The following is a 12,405-nucleotide window of genomic DNA, read 5'->3' as shown; positions in this document are numbered from 1 at the left end:
AGCTCTGTGTACAAGTAGCTTCCCTTTAAACTGAGGCTTAAAGTCTGTCCAGACTGTAGATCAATTTTGAATTGTAAGACATGCTCCCATCCCTTTCTCCCTTCTAATTCCAAAGTCCTCACAGCCTATTAGCTGCTGTTCCCACTATTCTAGGAGTTTTTGCAACCCCAAAAGATCCTACCCCCACCCATCTTCACTTCCAGGACTTGGTGAAGCAATGATGCTATTGGAGTCCCATTACTAGAGAATCTGGTACCAAACACTGCTTCATTCTTCGATATTTCCTGAACATCTACTACAATAATCTTAGCACTTCAGCAAAAAAGAGAAGGGAAAAAGTCAGTTGCTTAAAGATATTTATGGCAAATTATTTGTAATTGCAAAAAAAAAACCCTCTGGCAATAAACTAAATGGCCCAACAATTGAGAAATGACTGAATAAATTGGGGCATGAATTTTGTTTCTGGCTCTTTGTCATCACAAAAATTGATATTGTAAATATTTTGGTATATAGGACCTTTCTTTTGCTCTTTGACTTCCTTTGGAGTACATTTTTAGAGGTAGGATCTCTGGGTCAAGGTGTATCAGTCATTTTTTTTCACATAATTCTGAATGTTTTCCAGGTTGATAGAACCAATTTAAAGCTGTACCAAGTATGTATTGGTGTGCCTGTCTTCCCGTAACCTCTTCAATATTAACCATTTCCATCGCCTGTCATCTTTGCCAGTTTGCTGGGTGTACAGAGAAACCTTGATTATTATAATTTTTACTTCTCATATTCTTAGTGATTTGGAGCAGTTTTTATATGGTTGTTAGTAATATGTAATTGTCTTCACTATTCACTTTTTTGACCACTTATCAATTCGGTTGTTTTTTATTTTTTTTTAATATTTATTTATTTTTAGTTTTCAATATTCATTTCCATACAATTTTGAGTCCCAAATTTTCTCCCCATCTCTCCCCTACCCCCACTCCAAAACACCAAGCATTCTGATTACCCCTTCCACCAATCTGCTCTCCCTTCTAACATCCCTTCTTTTCCTTATGCCTATCTTCTCTCTTGTCTTGGAGGGCAAGATAAGTTTCTATACCTCATTACCTGTATTTCTTATTTCCCAGCTGTATGCAAAAAACAATTCTCGACATTTGTTCCTAAAACTTTGTGTTCCAACTTCTCTTCCTTCCTCCCTCCCCATCTATCCCCACTGAGAAGGCAAGCAACTCAATATAGGATACATATGTGTAGCTTTTCAAATGACTTCCATAATAGTCATGTTGTATAAGACTAACTATATTTCCCTCCATCCTATCCTGCCCCTCATTTCTTCTATTCTCTCTTTTGACCTTGTCCCTCCCCAAGAGTGTTGACTTCTAATTTCTCCCTCCTCCCATTTGTCCTCCCTTCCATCATCCCCCCCACCCACCCTGCTTATCCCCTTCTCCCCTACTTTCCTGTAGTGTAAGATAGGTTTTCATACCAAATTGAGTGTGCATGTTATTCTTTCCCTGAGCCAAATGTGATGAGAATTAGCTTCACTTTTTCCCTCTCACCTTTCCCTTTTTCCCCTCCATTGAAAAAGCTATTTCTTGCCTCCTTTATGTGAGATAATTTGCCCCATTCCATTTCTCCCTTTCTCCCCCCAATATATTCCTTTCTCACCCCTTAATTTTAGTTTTTGGATATGATCCCTTCCTATTCAACTCACCATGTGCTCTCTGTCTATATGTGTGCATGTGTTTGTGTGTGTGTGTATAATCCTTCCAGCTACCCAAATACTGAAAACAGTTTCAAGAGTCACAAATATTACCTTTCCACATAGGAATGTAAACAGTTCAACTTTAGTAAGTCCCTTATGATTTCTCTTTCCTGTTTACCTTTTCATGATTCTCTTGATTCTTGTGTTTGAAAGTCAAATTTTCTTTTTAGCTCTAGTCTTTTCATCAAGAATGCTTGAAAGTTCTCTACTTCATTGAATGACCATTTTTTCCACCAAAGTACTACACTCAGTTTTGCTGAGTAGATGATTCTTGGTTTTAATCCTAGTTCTTTTGACTTCTGGAATGTCATATTCTATGCCCTTTGATCCCTTAACGTAGAAGCTACTAGATCTTGTGTTATCTTGATTGTATTTCCACAATACTTGAATTGTTTCTTTCTAGCTGCTTGCAATATGTTCTCCTTGACCTGGGAACTCTGGAATTTGGCTACAATATTCCTAGGAGTTTCTCTTTTTGGATCTCTTTCAGGAGATGATCTGTGGATTCTTTCAATATTTATTTTGCCCTCTGGTTCTAGAATATCAGAGCAGTTTTCCTTGATAATTTCATGAAAGACGATGTCTAGGCTCTTTTTTTGATCATGGCTTTCAGGTAGTCCCATAATTTTTAAATTGTCTCTCCTGGATCTATTTTCCAGGTCAGCTGTTTGTCCAATGAGATATTTCACATTATCTTCCATTTTTTCATTCTTTTAGTTTTGTTTTGTAATTTCTTGGTTTCTCATAAAGTCATGAGCTTCCATCTGCTCCATCCTAATTTTTAAAGAACTATTTTCTTCAGTGAACTTTTGAACCTCCTTTTCTATTTGGCTAATTCTACTTTTTAAAGCATTCTCCTCCTCATTAACTTTTTGGACCTTTTTTGCCAATTGAGTTAGCCTATTTTTAAAGGTGTTATTTTCTTCAGCATTTTTGGGTCTCCTTTAGCAAGCTGGTGACTCACTTTTCAAGCTCTTTCATGGTCTGAGACCATTGCATATTTATTTTGGAGGTCTGGATGCAGAGGCCTTGACTTCCTCTGACAGTATGCATTGTTCTTCCTTATCCTTAAGGATGGAAGAAAATACCTGTTCACCAAGAAAGTAATCTTCTATAGTCTTATTTTTTTCCCTTTTTGGGGCATTTTCCCAGCCAGTTATTTGATTTTTGAGTCCTTTGTCAAGAGGAGAGTATACTCTGGGGACGTGTAAGTTCTCAGTTCCTCCACAGTGGCACAATCAAGGGCGAGGAGTTTACTCCTCTCTTGGCCTGCACACTGGTCTGGGAGCAACCAAAAATTTTTCTGTCCAGAATCTGCAAGTATAATTCCCTCTCCACAACCACCTCCAGCTCTGCTGCCATGCCAGTGCTCCTCCTCACTCCCAGCACGCTAGCAGCTGGGATTCAGATTAGCTGCACAATTCCCCCAGGGGCTTTAGGCTAAGGGCTCCACAAATGGACATTGCTGCTGTCACTACCACCACATGGGGCCAGGGTTAAGGGAGTACCCTGCTCCCTTGTTACCTTTTCACTAACCTTTGAAGCTGTCTTTGGCATTTATGGGTTGAGGGATCTGAGAACCACAGCTGCTGCCAGGAATTCTACCCCCGAGGCCTGTTTTGGTCCTGTTACTCCCTGTACTGTGCAGCCAAGACTGGGCTGCACTCAGCTCCATGCCCAGTGTGATAGACCTTTCCTGTTGGCCTTCCAAGCTACCTTGGGCTGGAAATATCTTTCTCTCTGTCACTCTGTGGCTTCTGCTGCTCTAGAATTTATTGAGAATCATTTTTTTACAGGTATTTAATGGGCTGTGGGGGAGGAGCTAGAGTCAACTACTTATCTATTGGAGAATCCATCTATGCCATTTAGAAAGATATTACTGCATAGTAGATAGAGTACCAGTTCTGAATCTGTTTCTTTATCTGCAAAATGGGAATAAAATTTATAGTACATACCTCACAGATTATTGTGAGACTCAAGTAGGAGTATGTATGTAAAATGCTTGGAAAACTTTAAAGCATTTTATGAATATTGGTTATTTAATCTTATGCTTTGTTGGATCTTACCGGAATCAAAGGCTTGAAGAAGCTTTTGGGGTCTCCAAGCCATCCACAGAAACCTTGCTTAGTGGAAAATGCTCATTTTGCATGTCCTTTATTTGATCTCTCTTTACTTCGAAATTAAACAGTTTATGTATACTCTGCAGCTTCATCTGCTAGTTTTTCTTTTTTACAACTCCAATTTTTCTATACTTGTGAACAAGACATAATCACTTGTGAGAGGTAACTGTGTGATGTGTTCACCACAATCATGTTTCTGTTGTATTATTTTTCAGTCAGGTTTCTAGTGTACCTCCAGTGTAACAGTGAATAGTTTGGGGATGATGGGATCCCCTTGCTGAAGTCCTCTACAGATGCTGATTTGTCACAGAAATACAAGCAGTTTGATAGCAGTTCCAAATTCAACATTCATCTCTTCAGCGTTCTCAGCATTCTTTGGATTTCCTCTACTCTTGAGCAAGATGTTTTTTAATATCACTGCTATTTCCATTAAGTCACCTGTATAGCTCACACAGCCTACGGATACTCCATTTTTTTTGCATTTTCCTTTATTATCAGACTGCATTGTGATTGATGGTTAAATAACTAACATGAAAACAAGCCTGCTTATGGCTTCAATCAATCAACAGGTGTTTATGAAGAGCTTCCTCAATGCCTGGCATGATGGTTTGGTGGATGATATTCCTTTAGGTAGAGAGTTTATGGATTTCTAGGAGAGTTGCAAAGGTTATCAGGATCATTTTTTTTCCAGAAGCTTAGCTCTTCATATTTTTCACAAATGAAGGAATAAAATTACTTACAGGGCAACTTGTGAACCACATATAGTGATTTATGGAGTAACTCTTCCATGTCTTCCATTTCTTCTTGAGATAGATGTGCAGAATAGATCCCATCATTTCCCACTATGCATTTATTTAACTGATTCTGCACCTTGGTTCCAAATAGTATATATGATGCCTTCATGGTCACTTCATACCAGTCATATAAATGCAAAAAGTATAGAAGTCATCGTCATATTCTTCACTGAAACTATTTTTACCCTGGTGGTCTATTCTTTATCATGACAACTCTTTTCTCCTTTAGTCAAAGATCTCTTTCTCAAACTTTCTTTTCCTTCCCAATTATCTCTTTACTTCTCTCTAGTTGGTGCCCTGATTTCTTGGCATAATCTTTTGTATTTTTCCCTCTCAAACTTTCCTTCTTCACTCATCTTGGTTCTTCTGGCTAAAAAGTCACACTCAATTCATTTACCTTTCTCAGACTCTGCCCTGATCTCTTGGTGACTGAGATTCATTTCTTTATGAAACTTTCATGGCCTGCATTGACTCCTTTATCTTCCTTGAATCAAATATCTTCCCATTCTAGTTCACCAGCAATTGTTATCTCATGGAAAAGTTTTTATCATCAGGGCCTTTGGGGCTTTCCTCAGTTCTTTTAGAATATTTTGAATTATTACCTCTGAGAAACCCTCTGACATATTGCCAATGATTTTGTAACAACAGACGTATTAGAGAACTCCTTTTGTCGCCAGGAACAAAGCCATTTTGATTGTATTTCTTTCCATGGGTGTTTCTCCATGAGTATTTCTCCACCATTTCCACCCTGCATTCTTGTTTCCCGATAATAGAGCTGGCTAAGATCAAACCACAGTTCTCCAAATTTGTCAATGGAAGTCTTATCTTGCCTGGTACTCTGTCCAGGATTGAAACTAAAATCTCTCTGCATAATAAACTTAGTTGACATTCCTTTCATCATCTTTTCAAGGTCTGAACAGAGTCTTCTTAATGTCTCATTTGCTGTCTTTCAATATTGGCTATTGCTCTGTGCTGGCACATACACTTGAATAATTTTCAGACTCTTGCATTGACGTAGTTTTAGCATTTAAGGCAAGAGGAAATCACAACTTTTAACATGGCAAACAGCATTCTTACAAACAGTGAAGCCAATACCACCCATATGGGCACCTTTCTTGCGGGTCTTTCCAAGGAGGTTATGATCGCCAATTTTCCTCTCTGACACAAGATCTGCTGTTCATCATACTTCTCACACACCAATGATGTCAACCTTGTTTTTAGACACAGGCAAAAATAAATCAATTTGCAGTTCTTATATGTAATTCCGTTGATTCTCTGGGGGAGAAATATCACATATTGTCATTTCCTTTCCACTCCTACTAAAACCACCTTATTCATACCTAAAAACTATTGTAACAAACCTCTTAATTCATCTTCCTGACTCTAGTCTATCCCAGATCCATTCCCACATACTGCCATCAGATTGATCTTCTTAAATGAGTGCTCTAATTATGTCATTCATCTGCTCAGATATTTTTAGTATCTCCCTATTGCCTAAAAATAAAGTCCAGTTCCCTAGCCTGGCATTCCAGGCTTTCCACAATTTGGGCCCAACCAACTTTCCCATCTTTCTCCCTCACAACTCCTATACAAGAACTAGTCATTCCATGTAAACTAGTTTACTCGTATCCCAACAACACCTCACATTTCCACATCGTTATGCTTTTATTCACATTATCCTTCTCAGCTTCCCACACATCACCTTTCCAAATACTTTAAGACTTACCTCAAATGTTATCTTCTCTGTTAAGCCTATCCTGCAACACCATAGCCCACAATTATCTCTACCTCGTGGAAGTCCTAAAATGTTTAATAGCATTTGATATATGATATGTAATGCTTTGTGAGATCTCTTTTATCACTTTCTTGAACTTAATTTAACTGTTGTATTGTCTTTGATGGCCCCTGCTATTATGCATCCTTTCTGAGGGTTAGCTCACTAAGTTCCAAAAGGCTCATTGCCAAAGGTCTGGAGTCTTAATGATGAACACTTTAGACAAATGAAAAATATTACCATGACCCCCAGTGAAAACCAGTTTTTCAAAATTCAAATTTAAAATGATTCTGGATTCTGTGTGGCCCCTTTCTGTAGCATCAAAGACATTAGCGGAATTAGGGAAAGGGACAAAAGGATGCTAAGATTCATAGTTTCGATGCCATCTGTACATTTTAAATTACCTACTGGTATTCTAAGTGTGAGATCTGTATCTAGTGACATTGATCTTAACATTCTTGCTATAAAAATTATCAGAGGACAAAATAGCTAAATTCAAAGATAGCTTGCAAGTTATTGGACAGAAAAAATAAAAGGAGTTGAGAGAAAACAAGAAACATCATTTCAAAGGACACTATGACTGTTGAATCACAGTGCTTGTGATAAATATATGCACAGGATTGCTATGAAAATTACTGTATCCCCTCTCACATGCCAACATCCATTGCAGAGGCAAAGGTAGGGAATTTCTTCAAAGAACTCAGCAAGACCTTCCAAATTAAATCAATGTGCACTTTAATACCCAGTAACTTTAAAGAAAGACAGGGGAAAGATGACAAAAAATGTTAGAAAATTTGTTTCTGAGCAAGAAATAAGGGAAGTAAAATGTTGGTAGACACAAAACCACTTCATGCCTACATTTTAGGAATACGTTCAGCCATTCCCCAATTGATGGGCATCCCCTCAATTTCCAATTCTTGACCATGACAAAAAGAATGGCTAGAAATATTTTTGTACATTTGGGTCCTTTTCCCTTTTTACATTCTCTTTGGGATACAGACCTATTAATGGCATTGCTAGATCAAAGGTTATGCACAGTTTTGTAACCTTTGAGGCATAGTTCCAAATTGCTTTCCAGAATGCTTGGATCAGTTCAAAACTCCATCAACAATGCATTAGTGTCCCAATTTTCCCACATCTTCTCCAATATTTATCATTTTCTTGTTTTGTCATAATAGTCAATCTGATAGGTGTGAAGTGGTACCTCAGATTGTTCTAATTTGCATTTCCATAATCAATAGTGATTCAGAGCATTTTTCCATATAACTATAGATAGCTTTAATTTCTTTATCTGAAAACTGCCTCTTCATATTCTTGACCATTTATCAATTGGGGAATGATTTGTATTCTTATAAATTTGATGCAGTTCTCTATACATTTTAGAAAGGAGACCTTTATTAGAGACACTGACTATAAAAATGGTTTTCTGTGTTTCTGCTTCCCTTCTAATCTTGGTTACATTGACTTTGTGCAAAACTTTTTTAATTTAATGTAATCAAAATTATCCATTTTGCATTTCATAATGTTCTCTGTCTCTTTTTAGTGATAAATTCTTCCCTTCTCCATGACAGGTAAATTCTTCATTCCTCTCCTAATTTGCTTATTGTGTCATCTTTCATGTCTGAATTATGTACCCATTTTGACCTTGTCTTGGTATGTGGTGTAAGATGTTGATCAATGCCTAGTTTCTGCTATACTATCTTCCAGTTTTCCCAAATAGAGAGTTCTTATCCCAGAAGCTAGAGTCTTCGGATTTATCAAACAGTGGATTACTATAGTCAATGACTACTGTTTCATGTATACCTAACCTGTTCCACTGATCCACTTCATTTCTAAGGCAGTACCAAGTAGTTTTCATGATTCCTGCTTTATAATACAGTTTTAGATCTGGTACAGCTAGGTGACTTTCCTTTGCATTTCTTTTCATTAGTTCCTTGATATTCTGGACCTTTTATTCTTTCAAATGAATTTTGTTATTATTTTTCCAGCTCTATAAAATAATTTTTGATAGTTTGATTGGAATGGCACTGAATAAGTAAATTAATTTATGTAGAATTGTCATTTTTATTACATTAGCTCAACTTACCCATGAGCAACTGACATTTTTCTTAATTATTTACATCAGACTTTATTTGTGTGAAAAGTGTTTTGTAATTTTGTTCACATAGTTCCTGGGTTTGTCTTGGCAGGTAGACTCCTGAATTTTTTATATTGTCTACAATTATTTTAATCCCATTTTACATTTTACAGACATGATTTGAACTCTAGTTTTCTCTGGAGCCCTATGTACATATCACCTGCTGCTTTTAGGAAGGGCGTAATATGGGTTACTTAATTCCTTGCATTCAATGTTCCTTATTTTTCTCTTCCTTTTCCATTGTGCATTCTTCTGCCTGCCTACCTCATGACAACACTGTAGGATTCTCCTCTACCTCTGCAGATTCTTTTTCTTTTTTTACATTGAAGTCCTTCTCTTTGTTTTAGGGAACACTTCACTCTCTCTGATAACCTGGAGAGTAGAGTCCCTTGAGTTCCTTTATCTTATCTGCTAGAAGGTGGACCAGTCTACACTTTGAGCATAGATAACAGTCCCTTGAGAGCACCTGTAGAGCGCTGGGGTTGGAAGCAGGAAGACTTATCTTCATGAATTCAAATCTGGCCTCAAGACACTTCCTGGCTGTGTGTGACCCTGGGATGTCACCTAACCCTGTTTGCCTCAGTTCTTCATTTGTAAAATGAACTGGAGAAGGAAATGACAAATGCTACAGTATCTTTGCCAAGAAGATCCCAAATGAGATCACAAAGAGAGACTATGACAAATATATATATATATATATAGTGGACTTTCTACACATCACTGTAAAAATTCATCCTTTTCATACATGCTAGAAGTAAAATCCTCAGTTGTTTAGTGTATTTTGTGGCCAACTCCAAGCATTTTTTTTTTTTTTACTTCTTCTATACTTAGAACTCTCCCACTCCTCATTTCTGCCTTGTGGCTTTCCTCAAGACTCAGCCAAAATCCCACCTCCTACAAGAATACTTTTCCAGTCCTCCTTAATCTTAGTGCCTTCCCTCCAAGATTTCCAGTTTATCCTGTATATATCTTATTTGTATGTCATTGTTTGTGTACTATCTCTCTTATTAGTCTGGGAGCAATTTGAGGTTAGATACTGGGGTTTTTTGTCTCTTTTTGTATTCTCAGTGCTTGGCATGCAGTAGGTAGGCACTCAATAAATGCTTTCTGACTGATTTATTTAAAAATTACTGTGACAGATTTTACTCAGTAGATAATAGGGAGCCAACATCAGTCATATAAGTAAATTGAGGCATAAGGAAATTTATTCTCGCAGCAAAATAAAGGATAGATTGAAGTGGGGAGAGAATGAAAACAGTAAGACCTGCTTAGAAGGCAACTACAAAATTCTTGGCAAGAAATAATAAGAATCTGTACTAAAGTTTGTGGTTGTAGGAACAGAGAGGAGAATACAGATTCAAGAGATGTTCCAAAGACTACAATAGAATAATTATTATTACATAATATAGTGTATTGATTAGATGTGAATGGTGAGGGATACATAGCATATAGATGTGATTAGATGTGAATGGTGAAGGATAAATCAAAGATAACTCCAAGGTTTTGAACATGGGAATTAAATAAATGTTGGTAATCCAGACAGAATTCTAAACTTGAAAGGAGGAATAGTTTTAGGGGAAAAGATAATAAAGTCGCTTTTCTAACACATTGAGTTTAAGTTGCTGGTGAGATATCCAGTTTGAAATTTCTTGCAATTGAATATGTTTCAAGAGTTAAGAGTCAGAGCTGGAGATATAGATTTGGGGATGTCCTGAATAGAGGTAGTAGTTGAAGTCATGATTGAGAATGACATGGCCAAGGGAGAAAGCATAAAGACAGAAAAAAGAACAGAGGGTCAAGAAATGCCTACCACAAGTGTTCCAGCAAAAGGTAGACAATAGCGTAGGATTGTATGGTGTCTCTAAAATCAAGCAAGGTGTAATCTTACAGAAGGAGAAGTCATCAACAACTGTCCAGTACTTCAGAGAAGTCAAAAGCACTGAGAAAAGTGTTCTATCGACGTGGTGAATAGAAAGTTATTGGTGACCTTTAAGAGGGCAATTTGTTAAAAGGTGAGATGAGGAGAGAGTGGTAGTAAAGGAGTAACCAGCATTTGACAATGTTTTAAAGAAATTTAGTGGTGAAGTAGAGAGAGACAGGATAGTAGCTGGATGGAGATGTAATGATTAAAGGAGAGATTTCCTTTTTAGGGTTTGGAGAGATCTGAGCATTTTGTAGAAAGATAGAATGAATCCACTGGAGAATGAGAATTTGAAGATGCACAAGACTGAGAAAGCAGCGAGAATGAGAACAAAGGTCTAAGTAGATTGGCCTTAGTGAGAAGTAGAGATGCCTCTTCTTCTGTGAAAGAAAGGGTGACAGAATAGGTGATGATGCTGAGAAGTTATGAGTGGAAGAATCAACTCAAACTTGCATTCTGCAGGAGACCTTTCCTGGTGCTCACGGCTACTTCTGCCTTCCCCTCTGAGACTAACTTCCATGTATTATTTAAATATCTTGTATATACTTAGCTCTTTACATGTTGTCTCTCCCATTAGAATGTATGCTCTCTGAGATCAAGGACTAAGGTTTTGCTTTTTTTTTTTTTAATCTCCAGTGCTTAGCACAGTACCCAACACATCATAAGCTCTTAGGAAATACTTATTGACTTGACTTGAGATAACTTTAAACTTCTCAATGATGTAGGAAGCCCTTGATATAGAGGGAAAGGTTACATTCTTCCCCCTTCCCCCCCGCCCCAGTACAACAGGAATACGTCTTTTTATTTTTTAAGAATAGAAGCTGCAGCTACCAGATCTCAAATTGTATTATAAAGCAGCAATTATCAAAACCACTTGGTATTGGCTAAGAAACAGAAGGGCAGACAAGTTTTGGAATAGACTTGGTGCTCAAGATACAGTAGGCAAGGAATATAGCAACCTCCTGTTTGATAAACCCAAGGACCCCAGCTTCTAGGATAAGAAGCTTGTTCAACAAAAATTGCTGGGAAAACTGGATAACAGTGTGGCAGAAACTAGGCATAGAGCCATGCCTGACACCATACACAAGAATAAAATCCAAATGGGTACACGATCTAGGTATAAAGATTGATACCATGGACAAACTGGAGGAGCAAGAAATAGTGTATTTATCAGATTTATGGAGAAGGGAAGAATTTTTTACTAAAGAAGAGATAGAAAGCATTATGAAATGCAAGATGGATAATTTTGATTACATTAAACTGAAAAGTTTTTGCACAACCAAACCCAATGCAACCAAAATTCAGAGGGATGTAGTAAATTGGGAAAGAATTTTTATAGCTAATCTCAGGAATAAAGGCCTCATTTCTAGAATATATAGAGAACTGACTCAAATGTACAACTATACAAGTCATTCCCCAATTGTTAAATGGTCAAAGGATGTGAACAGGCAATTTTCAGAGGAAGAAATTAAAGATATCTATAATCATATGAGAAAATGCTCTAAATCACTTTTGATTAGAGAGATGCAAATCAAAACAACTCTGAGGTACCACATCACACCTATAAGATTGGCAAACATGACAGAACAGGAAAATGATAAATGTTGGAGAGGATGTGGGAGAGTTGGAACACTAATTCATTGTTGGTGGAGCTGTGAGCTCATCCAACCATTCTGGAGAGCAGTTTGGAACTATGCCCAAAGGGCTACAAAAATGTGCATACCCTTTGACCCAGCAATATCGCTACTAGGACTGTATCCCCAAGAGATCATAAAAATGGGAAAGGGTCCCACATGTACAAAAATATTTATAGCAGCACTTTTTGTATTTGCCAAAACTGGAAATCAAGAGGATGCCCATCAATTGGGGAATGGCTGAATAAATTATGTTATATGAATGTAAT

The 12,405-nt window shown here is 37.3% G+C and overlaps 1 protein-coding gene across 5 annotated transcripts in view; it reads left to right on the top strand.

The window, feature by feature from the left end:
• INVS (inversin) overlaps positions 1-12,405 on the top strand; it is a 244,110-nt gene that overhangs the window by 211,657 nt on the left and 20,048 nt on the right. The window lies entirely within an intron of this gene.

This window comes from Notamacropus eugenii, chromosome 1, assembly GCF_028372415.1.
Source record: "Notamacropus eugenii isolate mMacEug1 chromosome 1, mMacEug1.pri_v2, whole genome shotgun sequence".
NCBI lineage: Eukaryota > Metazoa > Chordata > Mammalia > Diprotodontia > Macropodidae > Notamacropus > Notamacropus eugenii.
This window is presented reverse-complemented; position numbering and strand designations above follow the sequence as displayed.